Raw genomic sequence first — 14,467 nt, 5'->3', positions numbered from 1 at the left:
CCCAAATCCTTGACAGGAAACCACCCATGCCTCCCTTGTAACCATTGTCCTTCCTAATTATGAACTATAACATAATTCCTAATTCCTAATTCTGAACTATATCCTCCTTTACCACTATTTTTACTGAACTATCCCAAAACCTTGATCGAAATCTTACCCCTGGCTCCCTCATCCAGTTAGCTAGAGCTTATTATCAGCATTCAGATATATACCTTCTTGATGATATTTTTAGTGCTTTAGATGCCACACAGTAAGTTATCTATTTAAGGAGTGCATTAGAAGTGTTTTAAAGAATAAAATTTCTATTCTAGTGACACATCAAGTGGGGTTATTGTGTGAGGTAGATATGATAGTTGTTATGAGATCAGGATAGGTTAAGAGATCGGTACATATGATGAAATTTCCTAATGAGGCATTGGCTTTGGGGCATTTTTTGATGAGCACAAAAAGGGATTAGATGATATAACAGTGCAAAGTGATATGGACTATGACACTGCCAGAGATGATTGGATAATTGCTCTAGCAATTAGAGGACTAGGAGCTTGTGGTGTTTTACAACTTGCTAAACCTATTGATGCCTATACTCCACTCACTAACAAAGCAGTCACACATAAAGATGTATATGCTCCATTTTCTCTAATAATCCGGGGTACATGCACCTTTGAGAAGAAAGTTAGAAATACACAAGCTGCAGGATTTAGTGCAGCCATTATTTACAACAATGAAGATAGTATCGATCTAGTTTCAATGGCTGGAAATTCAGATGGTGTCACAATTCATGCAGTGTTTGTTTCTAAAGCAGCAGGAGAAATGTTTTTGAAACATGTTGGAGATCCAAATATGGAATTTTGGCTCGTACCTTCATATGAGAACATGGCATGGTCAGTAATGGAAATTGCTTTCATCTCCCTTCTTGCTATTTGTGTTGTGCTTGCAACTTGTTTCTTTGTATGAAGGCATTGATTAAGACATGTTGGACATCGTTCACATATTCGTGAGTTCCATGGTATGATATTAATACTAGGATGGTCAATCTGGCAGTCTATCTCGGCAAATGTCCATGAATTCACCACTATTTAAACTTCAACAGCAGGGACCACATCATCCTCTTTATCAAATGCAGCAACAACAACAACAACACCAAGCCCAATACACTCAAAAACCTCCAGGGAAGCAAACTAATCGAAATAAAGTTCTCCAAACCTCATACACTTCTCTGTTAGGTCTCGTTGGGTCTTCAAGCAAGCCAGATAATTCAAATATGAGTGTTATCCAAGGGAGTGATTGCTCTTTCTAAACAGGTTATGCTATTTTGTTATTGGTTATCTTCTTCACCTTCTTTTTCTCGTCGAAGGGATGAGGACTATGAGTGAAAGGATTATGTATATTTTATTATTCAACTTTCAACAAAGCTAAATATGGTAGATTTCTAGGGAAAGTAATTTCCTTCAAGATCTGTTTTGACAATATCATAATTTTTTCTAGGCCATATGTTACTCTGCTTACTGACTCTAGGAACCGAAGGTGAACACTGCATGGAATACATAGGTCTTCTCTTAACAATAGAAATCAAAAAGGGAGGCCTAGAATTTTCCTATTTATTCTTATTGTAAATGAGACTTATTGACCAGAGATGTCTGTCACTTGTTAGAGGAGATATAGAGTACAAGATGAAAGACTTTGTTACAAATATCAATAGGAAATTATTGACTTGTGGGAAATTTTGAAAGAGCTTGAGGTTTCACAACAATCAATGAGTTTCCATAAGAGTTGCAACTACAAGGTATAATGTTGTTTCTTAGGTGAAAACTTTAGTTGAATAAGGAAACAATGTAGTTTGAAAGGTCGTCTGGTCCACATAGCAAAAATAGCAGATAAGACAAGGTAGATAGATTCATAGCTGAATATGGGAGGTTGTTGGAGGACTGTCCTGAGTTCTTTAACGGGTATTTGGAATGACTGAAAGTTGTCCATCTTGGATAACCCATTGATTTGTTCAAACCTATTATTTATGTCTATGCTTTTTGAAAGGCAAAATAATGAAGAGCATTTAGTCTTTTGCCTCATACCTGAAAGACATAAGAGGGTGAGTGCACAGAGGGTGGCAGGACAATTTTCAAGGTGTTTGATTCCAGTTCAGGGAGATTTGGAAGTTTTGATTAACACTACTCACCTTTGAAAGATTTTGGTTCCATCTCTTTTTGACTACGATGCATGAGGGAATGCATCAACTTAAGCATGGGGGAGATGTTGGACCCACTCTTTGTCTCTGTATTTCACCTCCTTTACTATATTTTTTCCACATTTTGATCCCTATTTAAGACTCTTCTTTAGTATTTACCCTTTCATCCTCATTATTCTATGGATAGTGACAAATCCAATCCCACGATAAAAGCATTATAATGGTGTTATTTGACTATTTTATAACTCAAAGATTATATGTTTCATGTTTAGATCCTTGAGGTTAACTAATAATTATAGGTTCAGCATTGTGATGTATTGCTACAGGTTTCCAGAAGTCTCCACAAGTCAAATTTAACTAGTTGCAGGCTAGTTGAGTATGAAATTGTTGTAGGTGAAAAAATGGATTTTTTGATCAAATGGGGCAGCATCTGGAAATCCTGAGACACGGGTTTTGTTTAGAGCGCCATGTTTCATTTAACCTAGAAATGGTTTTCCAAAATTCGTCTTTGTGAAGGAGTTATCACCGGGGGAATATTCCAATGAAAACCATTTTTGAACATGAACGTATTGGATCAATTCAGGTCCAGATTTTGCTGAACGGTTTTGGTTGAAAACTTCTATATCAGAATATGGTTTTGATATGCAGTGGATAGCTAATAATTAGAGGATTTTTAGTGCTAAATAAGAGTAATTCACAGATATCCATATCATTGGTTTTCCCACGCCTTCCTCTGTAACAGATCTGATGCTTGCCAATTATGTATCAGGCTCTATTATAAAGCCTGCCTTTTGATTCTGACAGAGGGTAGGCTGAACCTTTGAAGTATTTACTATATAATTGTGACTTGGTTTCAATAGAATATCGTTATGAGGCTCTTACTCTGAATTCTAGTTGAATACGTTGATGGGATGTTGATGCTCATGTTTTAATTGTGATCGAAATAGTTTCATTACTATAAGTTTATTAACCCCCAGGTGAGGTCGAGCCCACCCATCTGGGTTTGCTCTGTATTTTCATCGACAGTGTCACTGTGAAACTAGTTACAATTAATTTCCTTACCTATTTCAAGTTAGTTCAATTGAGTTGTTTGTTTGATTGATTAGTACACATAGGTGCGTTGAATGATTGCGAAATTCTTGGTGTTTTCATAGTTTCAATTAGATTCAGGTGTGAACGTTGTGTGCTTTCCAAACCGGAGCTATGCCATTACCCTGATTTACCATCATCTTAAACGCATCGTATGGTTGTTTGACAAGCTGATTGAAATCGCTACCTATGGTCAATGTCGGAATAGTCCTTAAACTCTTCAACAATCATGTATGAATAAGATCTTAATTGATTATAACAGGCTTGGTCTATTCGCAAATCGACCTCTGTTTATTTGAGAGAATTGACTCGAATCAATCCCTTGATTAAACCATTAGCATTGTATAGGCAACACGAATATAGGAAAACATGCATCGACTGTTCAAATACTGTCATGGATTTGGTTGAAACGAATTGGATTGGTGACTAAAGCATGAAGATGTATTACTTGCACAGATGATTTATTGGCTTTTGTTTCATTTCATTTCATTGAAAAGACTATCAGATTAATGCGTTGTGTATTGGTAACAGAACACTGCAGGAACGTTTGTGTGTAATTAGTTTTTGAGGACCAATTCTTTAGCTCATACTTGCCTCCCCTGTTCGTGCAATTTCCAATTTCATTAGTTGACTAAAACGATTACTCTTCCCTGTTTCTGTGCAATAATTAGTCTCATTTGAATGATTGATCTCTCTCTTGGTTCATAGGTTTCGATTATCCACTTCGTAGTTAAATCGTTGCCTGGATTTACAACAGCATATTGGTTTTGAGTAAGAATATTCACAAGTAGGGATTGGTGTGATTCCAGGAAAGATTTAAGCATAGTTCCTTATAATTTGTGTGATTACATAATTGGGTGTTAAATAGGATTAGCGTTAGGGTTTCTTTCATTAATCAAATCTTGTAAGCGGTTTATTTGAAGATAGAACAACAAGTAAGTGAGTGATAGAGTAAAACAGAGTAATTTCTCCAGATCAGTACTTAACTCCTGAGTCTTGATAGGGTAATAAACCATTAGGTATAGAACAATTATTTGATTGAGTTTCTATTAGGATAGATTACTCATTTTTTTAGAGTTGAATTGCTATAGATTGCTTGAGGATTGAGTTGTCATTGATACAAATTGGTTATTTTCTTCAGGAATGAATTGTTATTTGTATCGTTAGTTTAATGGTCGAAGGGTTATTAGTACAAGTTGTTTGATTGCTTCAAGTAAGAACTACCATCATCATAGGATTCTTGTTGAGTAATGATTAAATGGTTTTTGCAAATAGAAGGTCTGGTACCAGCATTTGAAGATTTGATTGAGTAAAGTTTTGTGTGAATAGAAGTCTGTTTTCATCACTAGAGATACGTAGTTCAGTAGTTGTTGAGTATAGATTTGAATGCTAGAATTTGTGAAGGTTTTGAATCTATAGATTAAATTTGATTGTTGGGTTTGCTCATGACAATTAGATGTTTTATTTATTTTAAGTTTGAAAGCATTTGTTTGTTTTATTCCTTTTCCGATCATTATAAAGGAAACCTTAAAGCTCTGACCTATAAACTGAATCATGAAGTGTAGTGCAACTCCTGTTTATGAGCCCAGATTGACAATTAAATATTAAGAGGTTTAATTCACCAATTTAATCTCTCAATAGGGTGAAAATCCACGTACAAAATATATTTGTGTGCAACTGATTGGTTACAAAGTTAACCCGTAGTCGAATTACCGACTACCACCTAATTTTTGTCAAGACAAAATGACAAAAATAAAAACAAATTTATTTTATTCATTTACATGCATAACAGTAGAAGGTTTGATGGCTTGAATCTTCATGCTTAGGATAGTATGATTGCATACATGTTAACTTAGCATTCTTTTGAAGAAAAGCCTCTTAGAGTTAGTTAGAAAATGGTGTGTTTTAGCATTTGATTTCATTCTCTTTCCTTGTACTTTCTTTCTTGCAATAGGTTAAGGTTCCATTTCGAGAATTTCATTTTACACAATTAGTTTAGGATTTGACTTCAGTACATTCACTCCACTACATCATGACAGCAAAGGAAGGACACATTGTATGTTGCACATATAGTGTTGACACCTCTTAAGTTTGTATGAAACCCAGTTGATAATTAAAGTCAGTAGCCTTGGGAGTTGCAGCATTCTTGTTGCAATATCGTGGCTCATAAATTGCTCCCTTTTTCTCCCTTGGAAGTGTGGGAACCCCTAAAACTATCATCTTCATCCATGAAAGTTTAAATCATGTTGAATCCATCGCATTTGTCATGCAATTATATAAATGGTGGTCATCCTAGTGGCTAAGGAAAAATTGGGAGAACATTTTAGGTTGGTTTTGTCGATCCTTTAATTGGTGGGCAGATTTCTCTGGAGAGTTTCTTCTCTACTCTGAGCATGAAGTTTCTTCACTCCTATCAAGTGCTTAATTCTTTGTTCAAAGTATAATTCATGACCTCTAGTGGATTGTGAAAGCGACTGAGCCCAATATCTCTCTCAAGTTAGTGCTTTGAGCGTTGTTAGTAGTATCTATGGAAACTTCCAAATTGGACCACTCATGCTCCTAACACTCCTACGTGCTCAGGGGTATTGCATTAAACAAAAAGCAATAATTGTGTCCAAGTTTCTCGGTCAATATACCATCTCTTCCAATTTCCTTATGGTACTCCTTTCGACTTCCTAATTTCTTCGTAGAATACTGTGATTCTTCGAGTCAAGGTACATAGATAGTTTTGGCAAGTAGCCTCTTAACACTACCTTAGAAAACTTTGAATTATAATAGCTACCATGATAGAAAGCCTCTAATGGATCAACAATTTCACCTACGCTTGCACCCTCCATTGGACTAGTTTGTTGAATTCAATGATCTCCATCAAAAAATTCTCTCATTGACAAACACATTGCAGAGGTAGAAGGTTAGAATTCAATAATTAGAGGATGACTTGGATTGGATGGGATGACAATTTGTTAACCTCCAAACTTGGAGGAACATTGAGGCCACCAGAAGTACAACAAGCAGTGCCCCTAATAGTCCTATGAAAAAAAATTCAATCGACCCCCCACAGTAAGATATGATAGCTCCTTCTAAATTCATTTTGATAAATGGTCAATTTTGTAGAGACTATAGAAGTAGATGCTTAAGTTTTGTTACTAGGAGGGAATGCAAAAAAAATTCACCAGAACATTTTGATATCATTCTTCCCACCCTTTTAGAATCTTTTGTATCCCATAACAATATGCAAATTTACCATGTACCTTGCTATGGCCCAACATTGAATTAATAGAAAACTTTTTTTATGTCTAAAAAAAGAACTTCTGCAAATGGAAACTTAGCTTCAGTAAATGGAAACTAAATCTCCAATAAATTTAGCCTCCATAATGATGACTTTGTCTTTAGGTAAATTTGGGCTCCACATATGATGGAATCAACCTCCAACAATTAAACTGAACCTCTACAAGGAATTAAGCCTCTAGAAATATACTTCGAACTTGCAATGATAATAATGAAAGCTTAGAAGATTAACCCTTTAGCCCAGGGTATATCCTCTAGAAAATCTACTCCAAACACCTGCAAAATCTCTTTTATGCAAAAGTGGAATATTTGAAGTAATCTCCCCAAAAATCCAACTAGGGTGGCGCACGAAGTCCACTGAAAATCAACTAAAGAGTTTTTCTTGAAACCTTTGTATGTGACTTGCTTCAGCCAAATCAATCTTCAAAGTAATGATGAATAGAATAGAATGGCTGAGAAGCGACCCCCTCTCCCATTTTTAAAGATTTGTTGGATCTTCTCCAACCTTCTAGGAGCACCTTTATTATTTCTATTTAAATTGATAAAGTCACCAAGTGGATTTTTCTTATTTTCTACAAGTGAATTTTTCCCTTTTATTTACCAATATTGTTTTCTCCCAATAAATAATAAAAGGAAATTTTCCCACCTTTTATTTAATTAATTGAAGTTTTTATTAACTAATTAAAGTCACTTTTAACCTCAAAAATGTTTAATTCACCACCAGGATCATACTAGCCAACACAAAATCCTTTTCATCATCCCACCTTGTACATATTTTCACCCTGATTCCAACAAGCTATTACACTAAGGTGTTCCTTCCAATTATCAGCTCCAAATAACACCTTAAGTTTAAATAATTAAAACATGCTTGATAATAATCTCATTTTACGGGAATCGTCAAATTGCAATGGAACCAAGATCGAACTATGTGGAATTGATCATGATGATAAAATATGGAAAGTGATCCTAGTTGAACCCCATAAAACTCCTTCAAACCCTTTTGGACCACCAATGGTGTAATACTACTCCTATGACCAATATGACACAAGATCTAGAAATATCCCCTAACCATATCAAAAGGTAATTCAAAAATTGGGGACATTATAGTCCTCCCTCCCCAAAATTGCTTGTCCTCAAGAAACTCCATCTCAAGTTGTCACTTCACAAGATGACCCGAACTGAAACCAATATTAGGGCACCAAATGTGCCACTGAGCCACTCCATGCCACTATACTATGTTATGAAACCAGCTCACAAAAAGATAGAAAAGATAGAGCAACGCCTTAGAAATAAGCCTCTTTGAGGGGGCAACCTCCTTTACATTACACAAATGAACAATTCTTGGATGATACAAATGACAAGACCTCCTTTCTATATACAGGAGTCTCAGGGGTCATAATATAATCAGAGCTGACATAACAATAATAATGTAAGGGCACAGTAATAACAATAGTGAGCATCTATGGGGCATAATTATAACATTATGGGGACTACATGGGCACAACAATATAATAAGGGGGTTGTACTAATAACAATAAGGGGTTACACTAGTAGTATAGGGACCTAACATGCCCCTCTCCTTCAAAAAGTGTTGTCCTCAACGCTTGAGTAGTTCTTGATGCTTCTGTATAAATTCTTGTCCTCCCATGTGGAATCTTCAACGGGTAAGTTCTTCCACTTGATGAGATACTCTGAAATTGATCTATTTCATAGCTTTTGATTTCTCAGTTCTGTGATTGCTTCAGGTTCCAATATGATTTTTCCTTCCTTGTCAAGTTCTCGCAATATTGTTTGAACTATGATCTTCTGCAACTTTTGAATGAGTTCCCACTCCTTTGGGCATATGGATATATGTAAGGCCTGATGTTTGGAGTAAAACTTCGTGGAATCAAATGAATAGCATGATAATGATCACAAATAGGCGGGAGGCCTTTGAGAGTCTCAAATACCTTGGAATGATTGTCCAAAATTTTTTGGAGATCTAGAGAAATACATGATTTCGATGTGGGATCCTCTAGTGAACATAATTTTGCAATTACACCTTGTTATTCTTTATTTAGAAGCTTTGTCATGCTGTTAGAGTTGATTATCTTTCTAGGTTTCCTTCGATACCCCTCAATTCAACTTCCTTTCCTTCCCAAAAAAAATTGAAGAAAATTTCTTGAAAATTAAAAGCTATCGTACCCAAAGATTGTAGCCATTGGACTTCTAGTAAAACATCAGCAACACCCATTGGAATGGAAAGCATTGGGATATTCAATACATATTCTCCCATGGATAGCTTGATATTATGGCACTTTCCAAAGCAATTTATGATTCCTCCACTTGCAACCATCACTTGACACTCCGTTGTTGGATATAGGAAGCAATTCAATTCCTTGGCTATCTTACAATCAATAAAATTATGGGTACTGCCCGAATCAATCAACACTCTTACCTTTTTCTTCTTGATATGTCCTTCTATCTTGATAGTTTGAGGAGTGGTAATTTCTTCCAATGCATTACAAGATATGGTCAGATTGATTTCTTAAGACTCGATGTGATCTTTCAATCCTTGAACATTTTTCTTCTTGATATGTCCTTCTATATTGATAGTTTGAGGAGTGGTAATTCCGTCCAATGCATTACAAGATATGGTCGGATTCATTTCTTCTTTCTCAATGTGATCTTTCACTTCTTAAACCTTTTTCTTCTTGATATGTTCTTCTATCTTGAGAGTTTTAGGAGTGGTAATTCTTTCCAATGATTTACAAGATATGGTTGGATTCATTTCTTCTTTCTCTGGGGTTGGTTCCTGGTGCATATACTCTTCTTTTGACGTTTCTTGATCCTTTTCTTCCTCCTCTCCACAATCAGTGTAAAATAATTTCTTCTCGACACACTTATGACCTTTAATATATTTGGTATCACAATTGTAACAAAGCCCTTTTTCTCTTTTGTCTTCCAATGGTTGTGGTGTAACCCTTGTTGGTTGTGGAAGACTAGGAGAAACAACACTTCCATCTTTATAGTTGTGAGGGATATACTTCCTTGTTGCCATAATTTTTCTTTCCACTTTGTAACAAATCCCTTTTTCTCTTTTTTCTTCCAATTGTTGTGGTGTTTCTCTAAAGAAGGTGTTGCTCTTTGTATCCTCATAATGTGCTATCATTTCCTCCGTGAAAATTGACCACGTAACAAGTTGTTTATGAGAACAAAGCCCTTTATACCATAAAAAATTGATCCGGTTCTAAATATGAAGATTCAATACATACCTTTTGTAACAGTGGTACACCATGTATATCAAAATATTGCTCCATCTGTAGCATCCAATTTACCAGATCCTTTCCATCAAACTTCCTCATATCGCCTTTTCTTGATTTCAGGAGCTCGATCTTGAAATGACTGTAACTCTATACTTTTAGATCTCAAAGTTCTGAAATTGTCTCCTACAGTAGCCCTCTGAGTCCTCTTTCTAACCCCGCAAGTCTAATCAGAATTTGATTCTCCAAAAAAGAGTTATGCCCAATCTCTTAATATGACCTAATTATATAATGTTTCGGTAAAGCGAACTTGTACAACGTGCCACATGTCCCTGTTTCGACCTTCGAATCTTAAAACTGTGCACAAAAAACTAAAGTCCATTCTTTTTCTGTAACTTCTTAAGAAATTTCAATTTGTTGCTCAGAGAGAAAGTTATGAAGATTTTCCGAAGGTCACTTGTTTAGGATGTAATTCAGGAGTCTGCAAAAATCCTATCTTCCACAAATCATATATCTAAAAATATAGCAAGAAAAGATCTAAAATTAGGACCCAATATTCAGAACCATTTCTTCTCAAATGGGTTTGTGTTTTAGCTTCTGAAACTTCGTATCAAAAGCGTTATAGCGAAAATTCCACAATGACCTGTTTTAGATGAAATTATGGAGCTTGCAAAAACCCTAACTTCCTCAAAACATAGCTCCAAAAATATAGCGAGAAAAAATCTGAAATTAGGACCAGAGGTTTAGCATGATCTCTTCTCAAATGGGTTTTTGTTTCAGCATCTGAAACGTTGCAGAAAAAATGTTATAGTGAAAATTCCACAATGGCCTGTTTGGAGCAGCAAAACCCTAGAATCCAAATCTCTAATACCAAATGTTATGAAACTAGCTCACAAAAAGATAGAAAATATAGATCAACACCTTAGAAATAAGCCTCTTCGAGGGGGCAACCTCCTTTACATTACACAAATGAAAAATTCTTGGATGATACAAATGACAAGAACTCCTTTCTATATATAGGAGTCTAAGGGGTCATAATATAATCAGAGTCGACATAACAATAATAATGTAAGGGCACAATAATAACAATAGTGGGCATCTATGGGACACAATAATAACAGTATGGGGACTACTTGGGCACAACAATATAATAAGGGGGTTGTACTAATAACAATAAGGGGTTACACTAGTAGTATAGGGACCTAACATACTACCCTATCATGAATGAATCCCTTGATACCGAGGCCCCAAACCATCTTGATCAACGAGAATAATTCCTCACTCGACTAATTTTCCAAAAAGGTATAGGCACTAGAGGCCCTCTACATACCGCCAATAACTAGAACATATTGATAATGAAAACCATTGAACAACTCCTTGAGAATTTTCCCTATTGGGTAACCAATCCAATGTACCTAAAGAGTGAACTCTTGAATGTACAATCCAACCCTTGCATTAAAGGATCTTCTTCTGCATGAGCTAACCATGACCTCCTCTTGCTAATCATATTGCCATAATAGTGAGGTGCCTTATAAAAGCAACGAATCATTACGAAGTGAAATGATCTCTATAAATCTGAGGCCAATTGGATAATTTGAGTGTTCTTACCCTATAAATGCTAGCTCATCCATATTGGTCGTTGAATTGCCAAGCCCTATAACCCTAGGGTTCCACAAAAGTCTCCAAGAGAAACCACCATGCAAACTTTGTGCTAACCTGATCATAATTGTTTTTCTATTGAGCCCATATCAAATCAGCCTCTCCTCTAACTCTCAACCAAATACCAGTAAGGATCAAATTCATGCCCAAGGATCCCATCCTGCCAAGGCAACTCAACAATGTCAAAGTATACCAATCCATGGATATTCTTGATCTCGATCAACAATAGGGGAAACCTGCCTTGCCATATGGTGAAGGCCCCAACAATTCCCCATGTGTAAATCCAAGAATGAACTAGATCACTCGTAGTCATAACCTTGTTCATCAAGAAGTTGAGTGATCCATCAATCAACTGGACTCCTGGATCCCATATCCAAATCGGAATTTCACAACTCCCAACCCCTACCAATTGTTGCTATGTATTATTGGTCGTTGTTGGAACCTATCTATGCTTCATCTCTGATCCTTGTATGCAATCCATAGATAGACACCATGCATCAATAATTAATTGAGTGCATGCTAAAATACCATGTTCCTACCAGATCACACAGAAAAATATGTTATCTCGTCTCCTAATGATGTGCCTAGATACTTCCTAGATCCTAAACGCCCACTTGTAAAATAGGTCTACCATCCATTGTACCTCATGCTAATATAATGTCCCAAAATGTCTTGTCGAAGGTGTATTATGTATCTCTCTCATGCTCATCTCCATAAGTGTGGACTTAGCGGTGGAACATATGCTACCATTGTAGCAGATCATGACATCCCTAATATTATATCCATCAACTCATGCACCGACCATATGCCTTAACTGGGAAGTCTCTCTCCTATCCACGATGCACTGTGTCTCAATCCAATTATCTCAAGTGAACCTCCCGTGTAGTGTTGATCACGAAGAGAGCATCAAGGGGAAACAATCAAACTCTCTCTGATTGTAAGCAATACTAGAGAGTGATAAGTGTGTGGGTCCCCATGGGTATGATCAAGAGTCCATATCGATACCCAAGGGTAGTTCTGTGAATGTCCCTATCTCCACCTCTGATCTGATGATATCTTAATCAAAGACCACTCTTTGATGAACATGATGCTCTAATATGCTCACATGTACCCTCATTGATATTGGGTAGACCAAACCCAATGGTATGCCTAATAACCTTGTCAAGAGGTCTCCTTAGAGGCAACGCTCCAAATTCTTGTTGAGCAACACCATACACCATTGCATACAACTGTGTATCCCTATACTCTTCTGCATACCATTTTACGTTGTGAAATATATATATGCATCACTAGATACCTTCACCTTGCTATGCCACCTTGTATCATCTGGTATCTCACATGTGCCAATGTATTTGTCACTCCACTAGTGAATCCACTATGATGTGAAGTACCTCTCCTAATTTTCCCTAGTAAATATGAGTAGCATAGCCCCTCACATGCTAGTGGAGGTTTCACTACTGTGTTGATCCTCAATGGCCCCTATGCCCAATACATCAATGGAAGAACATCTTCTTCCTACAATGTCGTCGTTAGTGGAATACTAATTCCATGCCATCTGAATAACTCTTCCCAAGGTTTGTTTACCACCTTGCAACCCCATACACAGAGAATGTGCTAGGACATCTCTGGGAGTCCACACATTCCCCTATCAAACCAACTCACAACTAGCATTGACTAGAATTCTGGTGGAAATGTGAAGCGATATGTGCATTCGATCACTAGGTAAACCACCCCATCAATACCATAGTCATCTTTCTGCTCTGGTATATGATGGGAATCCCCACCTAGATCCCAATGCAACCCTAGGCCTCTAATATCCCTAATGTCTAAAAGCTCCTACTAAGATGTACCCTAGACTACGATTATCACCACAAGTCTAGCCCACTCCACCAACTACCAACTCTAGATCACTCACCATACAAACCTAAGAGAGGGATCAAATGCAAAAAAACCTATACTTAGAACAAACCCTCCATGTTGATGTTTTGTCATGCTCAGATCATGTCACTTAGTCTTGTTGACCTAGTCAACACATAAGATCCATCTAGGAAATTATGTCTTTCTCTTTCCAATGCACAAAGGTGGGCTAATAGTATTGTAAGCCCCATTTATGTACTCCTTAAGAGGGTTGTGTTGAAACCCCAACATATGCTCCCCTTGTTTCCTCATTAGGGACTTATCTGTTCCCCAATGTTAGATAGACTAGTCATTAAATCGGTTCACACTATATGCTACTAGATGGTGCTTTGAAGTGTTTGGCTCTTCTTCTTCATTGCTATAATATCTTCCCTCAAATTCTCAAACTCACTTTGGTGGCTCCCACTGAAAGCCCTGTGACCATGTTGGATGCCTCTACATCTACTTGCACCTCATTAATGATTGGCCCCAAATATGGATGCTCAACTCTCTCGAACACCTCTCCAACTTGAGTCTTCAACAAGCTCTCCAACAAAGATGACTAATAAATCTCACGAGGTATATCTAATTGCTCATCACACCCTCGGGTGTTATTATGATAGCTCTATTGGTGTATCAAAGGATGTCTTGGGGCTCACTTCAATATTTACTTCCTAGCCTTTAACTAATTTTCCATCTTGAGATATGCAACTTCATTCTTCCTTTGTTTTTATTGATAATGCCCAAGCTCCAAATTTCTCTATCACCTTTGTCAAGTTTTTATTGTATTCTTCAAATAAAGTCTTCAAGCTAGCATATAAACTAGCTATGATACCATTGTAATATTCTAGAAAATAATTTGACAAACTTTTTTTTCGGAATTTTACTTCAAAAAATTTCCCCTTTTTATTAATTTACCAAAAATTCAAGGTATTGATTTAGAAATTTTATGGCATATTTTTTTTCTTAAAAACACCTTAAATATTTTCTCAAATGTTACACATTGGAAATACCAGTAATTAAATAAATCTTCAAACCCATAAATATAACTTATACAACTCTGAAGTTATTTTATTAAATTGAATTCTTTGGAGAAATATTACATGAATTT

At 36.4% G+C, this 14,467-nt stretch overlaps 1 pseudogene; it reads left to right on the top strand.

Moving 5' to 3' along the window:
- The first annotated feature begins 480 nt into the window (after positions 1 to 480).
- LOC149191545 (receptor homology region, transmembrane domain- and RING domain-containing protein 2 pseudogene) lies at positions 481 to 954 on the top strand (annotated as a pseudogene).
- The last annotated feature ends 13,513 nt before the right edge of the window (positions 955 to 14,467 follow it).

The sequence above is a fragment of the Pinus tabuliformis genome, chromosome 2_2 (assembly GCF_031772625.1).
Source record: "Pinus tabuliformis cultivar Carrire ecotype Pingquan chromosome 2_2, CPIR1, whole genome shotgun sequence".
NCBI lineage: Eukaryota > Viridiplantae > Streptophyta > Pinopsida > Pinales > Pinaceae > Pinus > Pinus tabuliformis.
This window is presented reverse-complemented; position numbering and strand designations above follow the sequence as displayed.